The following is a 9,529-nucleotide window of genomic DNA, read 5'->3' as shown; positions in this document are numbered from 1 at the left end:
AACAACTCCAACAATGACCCACACAAGACTTCTACTTACTATCAAATGAGGCCACCAAGTCGACGGTGTTAAATAAAGTAAAAAGTAAAAATCAAAGAACAAAAAACAAAAAAAGTGTGCTAGGTTGACAACCCACATGAGCAACCTAGGAAAAGGAGAGTGATTATAAGTCAAAAAATGAAAAGGTGGTTGAGGATGATAATAAATGAGAAAATTCTCGACAAGCTCATACACTAGGTATTCTTGATAAAAGTTAAGGAAAATTAAATGTGCACCTCAATGTGAAGGCTTACTACCCCTTATCCTTAATTTCCCAAAATGGGGCATCTTTATGGAGAATCTGAATAATGGCCTCCAAGTTGAAGTCAAAAGTTCAGAATAGGCACAATGATAAATTTTTTATTCAAACACATTTGAAAGAAACTCTCAGCCAACCTACGCTAGAGCAATATATATGAGTTTAGTCATTCAAGATGGCACTAGGGCACATTGTATGAATTACCTTAATGGAAATGTGTCATCAAGCAAACTAAAGCAATTTTATGAAAGACAAGTTGTCATTCAATCATGCTAATAAAAACAATCATAAATTGATGCTTTAGTCAAATCCACAAAGGTTTATGAATTCCATCCCAAGAAAAAATAAATCAAGAGTGATACATTAGAATATTTGTGTACGAGTCTTTCCCTTTATTGTATACTCATCTCATACAAAATATAGCAGAAAATTTATATTCAAGTCATTTCATATCCACAAATAATCAAACATCAATACATGCATCTTCACATCCCAACTACATATATAATTGGCCTAGACAATGTGGGGCCATCCCTTTCTCAAGTACGTTTATCATCATGTTCACACTCTGATGTTGAGATGCCCGTAAGCCTTATTTCAATAGATTCCTGATCTGACTCTTCGAATCAGCGATTTCCTTTTCAGCAGATTCTCAAACTACTTCATCAAACTGTTGGTTTCCCTTTCACCATATTCTCAATTTTTTTCAGCAAATCGATAGTTTCTCTATCCTAGATTCTCGAACCAGTTCACTAAATTGATGATTCCCTTTCACCAGATTCTCGATCTGCTTCACAAAATCAATGCTTTCCCTTTTAGCATATTCTTGATATGCTTCACTAGATCGATGGTTTCCCTTTCAATAGATTATCGATCTGCTTCTCCAAATCAATAGTTATAATTTCAACAGATTCTCAAAATGCTTCACCAAATTGATGGTTCATTTTCAACAGATTCTCAAACTACTTCACCAAATACATGGTTACCCTTTCAGAATATTCTCAAAATGCTTCACAAAATCGATTGTTTCCCTTTTAGCAGATTCTCGTACTACTTAACCAAACTGATGGTTTCCATTTCTGCAGATTCTCGATGAACTTCACCAAGTCAATGGTTTCCCTTTTAGAAGATTCTCTAATTGCTTCACCAAATCGATGGTTTCCCTTTAAGTAGATTCTCAAACTACTTCATCAAATCGGTGGTTTCCCTTTCAACATAATCTCAAACTCCTTCACCAAATCGATTGTTTCATTTTTCAGAAGATTCTCAGACTATGTCACCAAATTGATGGTTTCCCTTTCAGCAGAGTCTAGAACTGCCGCACCAAATTGATGATTTCTATTCCAGAAGCTTCCCGAACTACTACATAAAACTAACGGTTACTGTATTTCAGTCTGCATCGTTGACTAGTTTCAACCTCACTACGAGGCATCTGAAGTTTGAATATGTAAGTTCTTTTAACCTTGACAAAATTAGTGTTCATTTCCTTACTAGTTACCTGACATGATATCTTTCAAACTTCAATTTGCCCGCTTTTATGGTAAGCAACAAGTAAAGAGGATAAATTCATATTTTACACTCATATAAAAAACGGGTTTGAATGACTTAATGTGAATAAATTGACTAGATACAACATCTAAGTCAACTTCCCTCCCAACATTTTGATTTCCTTTACAATAAAAAATGGTATTTAAAGATCACTTATTTGACTCAATAATGGTGGGATACTATTTCAAGATTTTTTGGATACAATTTTTAGTTTTTTTCACAAGGATATTATTTCAAATTAATTTCTCTCACCAATTTTAATTTTATTTATAAAATAAAATCAAAAAGGGTTTTAAGTGACTTAATGAATTTATTAATCTATTAATGGAAAGATCCCATTTTATAAAAGAACATTTGTGATTTCCTTTTGAACTTGTTATGAAATTTCTACCCAAAATAGAGCATTTGGGACACTTTTAATTTTAAAGCCGAATTAATATGAGTGTCACCATAATATTCTATGACTTTATAAAGTTATTAAGAGATATTTCTAGATATCTCAGAAACAATCTTACACCCAATAAAATGTTTTAATTGATTCGATGCATTAATGAAAGTGATTCACTTTTATTTTATGCATATGTGAAATCCATCCAATAAATAGAGGTATTGCATTCATGACAAAGTGAAAAAACCGGAAAACACATCAAAATATTCCAAAAAAGAGAGAGTAACATAAAAGTTCTAGAGAATCCTAATGGGATCGTTTAATTTTTTTGCAGCTAATCTCTTCCTTTGTGTATCACCTTTCTAAAAAACCTTTAAACATTAAAAAATATTGATTTTGGTTAAGCTTTACCTCCTTAATATGAAATGCGATATCATACATTATGGTTGTAATTTAGTCATTTAAGTATGGACACCATATTAAAATTAAAACATCTTCTCCTATTCAGAAATAATATAAAATCAACCAACAAAGTATTTTCTACTAAAGAACTAGGTAGTCTTGATTCTCTATTGTTGAGAGGGAGACGTAGGAGCAAAATCCTATCATGTGAGACAACATATTCCTTAAAGGTGGGTTTAAAGAATGTTTTCTTTATTTTGACCGCAAAAATATAGTGGTGGATCCAAACCTGTCATATAACCGATGATTGACTGAAAGTTGCATTGCAACATCAATTAACAACCAATGTAGTATCTTATTTATTTTTTTTAATTAAAAAACCTTTCTATCATTTAACTTATTCAACCTCCTAAAAAAATTTTTTTCATAATTTATTTTATAAAATAAACCTAACTCAAACCTTTCTTTTTCATCAAAATCTATTTAGTATTTATTATGACTATTTTTATATTCTATCCATTACCTATATTTAAGAAATTAATGAAAATTATGTGTAATATATATTAATTAGTTTTCTAGATAATAACATATTAGTAATATGTCTTTAATAGTAACATCGTATTTATTAGTTTATTCTTTCAATATATTTATTCATTTATTATCAATATTTGTATTAAATGTATTTATTTAGGAATGAATCATCATTCATTAGTTTAACATCCACGATTTGAGGAGTTTTTTAACCTCCACTATTTGAGGTGATTTTTGTAGTGTTTAGCATGAAGGCTTTAAACCTTCATTATTTAAGATCGTTTAATTGTGGAGATTTTCAATCTTCACTACTCGAAATTATATATGGAAACCTGCAGGAAGGTAACTATTATATGTTTCTAGAGGATTTTAACCTCAATTTCATTTCATAATTTTTATAACTTTAATCTCATTAATTTATAATAATTATTTAAACTTACAATACTAAATCCAAATGTTGTTAGCAATAATAAAATTTCATTGCAAATAACTAAAATAACATAACAAAGTTGAAAGAGTTACGGTTCATGTTTCATTATAAATCCAAATACACCATAAAATCTGGAGAAAAAAAAACTAAAAGTAGTCTCATATGAAATTTTAAAAACAAAATACATAAAAAATATCCTAAATGTTGTTGGCACCATATGATTCTCTTGCACTCAAAGGTATATCAGATATACTTGCATCATCATTTGCTTGAAATAATAAAATAAAAACGAACAATAAAAAAATATTAATAATTACCGCATCATTATATACACTAACTAAGCATGTAAAATTAACATACACATATAGAAATTAAATGTTCCATAACTATATAACCAGCACTCCATGGTAAACACTAAGTAGATACATAGAAGTAAAACATGGCAAACTAAGTAAACTAAGTCATTGTACAGAACCTCCCATCTTGCATGTTAGTGTTTAAAACCTTCCGAATGTTAGGAGTTATGTTGTGCTCAAAACCACAACTCTTTGCAAACCTTCTTTCAAATGTTCCCATTAATCTACACACAATAGACTCCATCATAGACAACATAGTCTTTTTTCTATCATCTACAATCCATGCATTAAACACTTCACACACAATGTTGGTCACATGATCACTTTTACAGATTGGATCAATTGTATGCCTTGCCCACATAATTTTAGGCCTATCAGAATCTAGCAACCATTCTACATCATCATTGTTGATTTTTCTCATAGTAGTAATAGCTTTATTAAACATGGTTTCATTTTAAGCCATTGCAACCGCCCAAAACTCTGTTGTTAGTATTAAAGACCTGAATCGAAGCTTGAAGTTATTCAACAAGTGGTTGCAACAAAACCTATTAACAAAAACAAGTAGTGATTAATAAAGTATTTTAAAATATTAACAATACAAGATTATAATTAATCATTTACCTATGTTCTGCATTTGGAAATATCTCACTAACTGCATCTTTTAAGCACTGGAATTCAAATAAAGAATCATTTAATATCTCTAACTTAAACCAAAATATAAAAAAAAACATATAACATCCTATCCTGAATTACTTCATTTCTCACAACATGTTCTTTTTATACAAAAATTAAGTAGAATAGCAATAATTAGAGAGACATTATCTATTCACTATAGGGAGATATATAATTTAAACACACTAACCTTTTGTGTATATGACATAATGGTTAGTTTATCCTCCTTCCATTTTGGTAGAGTGTGCAAAGTTTCAGTTAATAAGGTTAGAAAAAACCTCCATGAATCCTTACACTCCACCTCTACCACAACAATTGCAATAAAAAATATACCCTTATTTCCATCAAGGGCAACTGTAACAAGTAAAATTCCTCCATAAGGACCTTTTAAATGGCATCCATCAATTCTAAACCAAGGCTTACAACCTCTAACAAATCTTTTTTTCCTTGCACCAAGACATACAAATAATCGTTTAAATTGTGGGTTCCTATCAATTGTGACCCTTGCAAACTCCATCGTCACTTTACTCCCAGGATTTGTTTCTCTAACAATAGTATCTCAAGCCGGTAAGTCGTTTATGAACATATTGGTTTGAAGTTTCTCTAACAATAGTAACATATTGATTTGAAGTTTCACCTTACCATTAGATTGGAGTTTAAATTGTTCTCCAACCACCTTTCTCTCAACATAAATTTCAACTAAATCATCATCTGAATGAACCCCCACACAAAAATCTAGTTTTTCATCATAGTTATTAAATCCATCGTTGTCATTTACACTATCCAAACCTTCACTTTCATTCACTTCCTCACTCTCACTTTCACTCTCATCTATTTCCTCCACATAGTCCTCATCATCAGTGATTACTACTTCATGAATGATAGTATCCAGGTTCTCAACCACTTCGATCATTTTACCTAGACATTAAAAAATATAATAAAAAATAAGGTATAATATATCAATGATAATAATTATTCTTCAAAATATAAATCCCTATATTGGAATTTGGTAGCATGCTTGATGCTGATGTTAGACGGAGACAAGAGACTTTTCCTATTTAAAAGACAACCACCATGTCGGTGTGTCATACCTTGATGCTGATGTTAAACAATTATTCTGAGATAACCAACTATTCATGGTTTTGGGTTTGATTTATGCTTCTATATTAATACTTAATATAGGACACATCTCAATATGTGCTAGAAGTAGAATGACAGCGAAGAAAGCTGCAAGGACTTGAGTATGCATAAGGAACTTGACCATGTTAATTAACTTAGTTATGTTAATTATATAATGGAAAATGGAATGAGGATTTGTATATTGTTAATGGAAATATATAGTATATAGTAAAACAACTTAAAATCACCATTGTTATGATAAGAAATTTGTGTGGTTGTGAGTTTTTTATATGAAAATCGATAAACCGTTTTTGGAATCTAATAATGAGTTTGATATTCATGTGGTATCTTAATTTCTTATATATGTAGAGAAACAATTGCGGTTATCAATACTATCTATGTTACCTCTCAAATTGAGATGTCGGTTCACAACTAATACAATCTCTTATGCTATTGACCTCCTTTAATTTTATATTAGTTCTTTAATAAAATTTATACAAATCCATTGATCAATTTTCAGCCATGAACTATGTTGTCTTGATTTTCATATTACAACATGAGGATGCATTAAAGCAAATAAGCTCTTCGTAGGTAAAAAAAAAATACTACTTTTCTTTAGTAATTAATATTTTAAAAAATAAATCGAGGGCATAAGGATCCATCTAGTTAGCGTGGGTATTGTTTTAATACGATCAGATGAGGTGTGAATACCTTTCCCGACCTGTAATTGACTCCCAAGCTTTGAACTTTAGTTCAATAATCATATTTGTTTTCTATTTGGGTATAAAGAAAAAATTTATATTCTGATAAAAAAAATGTAGTGACAACTCCAAATCATTTTGTAGAAAAGGAATCTATTTCCCCATACTCCGAAGTCGTGAAATTGGTTCTCCATCAAAATTTGAGTTGGGACAACTTAAATCTTGGTAATATCATAAAGGATACTCGACTTATGTTGAAGATGAGCATTCTCACATGTGGAAGAAGTCCAATGGAGGAGCTCATAAAAAGAGTTAGTCATTGCGTAATATGGAGTTGGATATTCACTAAGGTGGTGATTGTTGCGTATATTTATTAAGGAATAAAATATTCACTAAGGTGAAGATTGCTTGAAATATATTATTATAATAAGTAAAACATTGCCTAGTATTGGAAGAATGAGAAAAACAATGTTAAATATTAGGCTCAAGATACTTATTATAACTTGCACAAATTAGAAACACCATATGAGTTTTATACCCATGAATTTGTTAGAACTTATAATTCTTATTCTCTAAAAATACATATTGATAACTACTGTACGCTTCTAGGCACGTATACAAAATTGATCAGAACCCTATTAATAAATTATTTTATCTTCTTCTCTTTTATTTTATTGCACTCCTTCATTGATATTGCATTTACTTCTCACTTAAAAAATAAGAGTTTCACACAATTCTCAACTAAATTATTTTAATTCTCAAAATGAATCCAAGACAATAACTCAGATCATAAGCCCTTGAGCTTTTTTCAGTTTCTTGTGTAGAAGTATCATAGTTAATATCTCATATTATCATCTAAAGGTTTTATTTAATTTTATTTGATTTTTTAATTCACTATCATATATATTAAGAAAATGTGTCTATGCATTTATTAAATAAATTTGAAAAATTATAAAAGATTAACACTAGATCACAATGGTAAAAAATATTAAGCAAAAGAATTTAAGAAATAATTATGTTGATATGAATTGTTTTATGAAATATTTATGATATGGAAGAACTGAAAATGTAATTATATATTATACATTTATAAATAAGAGTAAGATGTCCACAAGACAATGTTTATTTTTTTGGGTACAAAAAACGGTATCCCTTCACCCTTGGGTAAGAAACTAATCTCTTTTGGGGTGTATGACTGCCCCTGCCAACAAATGTCGCTTACATAAATCGAACCATTGACGTTTTAGTCATCTTGAGGATCTAATGAGGCTTTACAATATTAGACAAACACCTTCTATCTAGAATAACCCAAATAAAAAAGCATTGTCAATATAAAACGTACAAAAATATATCAATATTTTTTATAATCTTTCATATGATAATTTTAAAAAAAACATGGAAAATAAAACTTGAGCATCTCATATAGTAATATGACATTCCATTTGTCTATTTCAGCCTAAAAATGATTACACCCCAACGTTTAGGCAATAAAAAATTTCTATAAAATAACCTAGACTTTAACAACCATCATCCACAAATACAACATTATATCTTTAATGATTATTACTTGGTGAACAAATTGCAACCCTAACATTTATAAATAATCACCAGTTTTCTCTTACTTAATTTTTTTCTTCACTTAAGTTAGTACGAAAACGAATTTAATATAATTATTGAAAGATACACCAAATATTAGGAAATAAACTTAATTATTTACCTTTTATAATTTTGATTTTTGATTGTTAAAATACTTATTCCCCATCTCATTAACAAACCATAACGTAAAAACCGTACCGTCCATGTCAATCGAAGAACCGGTGAACCGAACCCCTAACCGATACAGTATGGTTATGATACTAACCAAGTATCAAAACCAGTGAAAACCGACCGAATTTGGTCAAAACTGGTGAACCAGGCGAAATTTGACTAAATTAGCCGGTTTATACATGTATTTTATTCTTAAAAAATAACCATAAATGGCGTCGTTTTAGGGAAGTAGGGTTTTCAAAAAAGTTCTAGGCTACACGGTTCACAATTCTTCTACCCTTATTCGATTTTTCTCCTTCCACTGTTCACACTTCTTCAACCCTTCTTCATTTCTTTTATAGTTCCAGGCTTCCCCGAGGTATCATCTTTGTCCAGTCCCTTCCACCGACCTATCATCTTCGTTCCATCCAATTCTTTGTAGAGTTGAAGTCATTGCCCATTAAGGTGTGTGTTTATATCATCTCCCGCCTTAAATCATCTCTCTCTTTCTTCTTACCTTACATGTTAGGATTTTTAATTGTTATTGTAAAGTGCGTCTTCCTTACTTAGTTCTTTTATTTGTTCAATTAGTTGATTTGCATCAATGGAAGATGGGCCAGACTTTGTTTGTTAAAATTGTTTATCTATGGGTATTCTTAGTAGACTAAGAACATGAATTTTAAATTTGAGTATTTACCTAGTTAATTTTTTTATTAAAGATTGTATAGATAAGCATGTATGTCGGATTTAACCGACATAAAATTAATTAATGAACCATCGGTTGAACCACTATACCACTATACTATTACTCTGACCGATTTGATGACACTTATGACTAATAACTATACATCTCTAAATGTAAGCATACTTCTCAAGTTTCAATAAGTTGGAAGTAAATATATAAAAAAATTAGTATATATAACTTATCATCACAGCTATAATTTAATACTTGATCACTAAATTAAAATTCTCTGTACCCTTGAGTTGTTAGTGTAAAGTTTACTCCCCCCTTTGTCCCACTGAAGTATGTGTATCATTCATTATATAGATTATTTGCTATTTTATCTAATTTGTATCATACAAATATTTAGAAATAGTTCTTCCAATATCGTTCTTTCACACAGTTAAGTTAGAAATTCTAGTAATCAATGATCATATATGACCAAATCTTGTTTAATCGGATCTTTAATTCACACCTAGTAACCACGTGATTGACAATCATATATAACTGAATCTTATATGTAAGGTATTGGTATAACCTTAACAGCTCAACAAATATCATTATTCGTACACTAGTATTGTACGTTATTTATGCAACAATTTATTTTTAATTATATA

Source organism: Lupinus angustifolius, unplaced genomic scaffold, assembly GCF_001865875.1.
Source record: "Lupinus angustifolius cultivar Tanjil unplaced genomic scaffold, LupAngTanjil_v1.0 Scaffold_332, whole genome shotgun sequence".
Taxonomy (NCBI): domain Eukaryota; kingdom Viridiplantae; phylum Streptophyta; class Magnoliopsida; order Fabales; family Fabaceae; genus Lupinus; species Lupinus angustifolius.
This window is presented reverse-complemented; position numbering follows the sequence as displayed.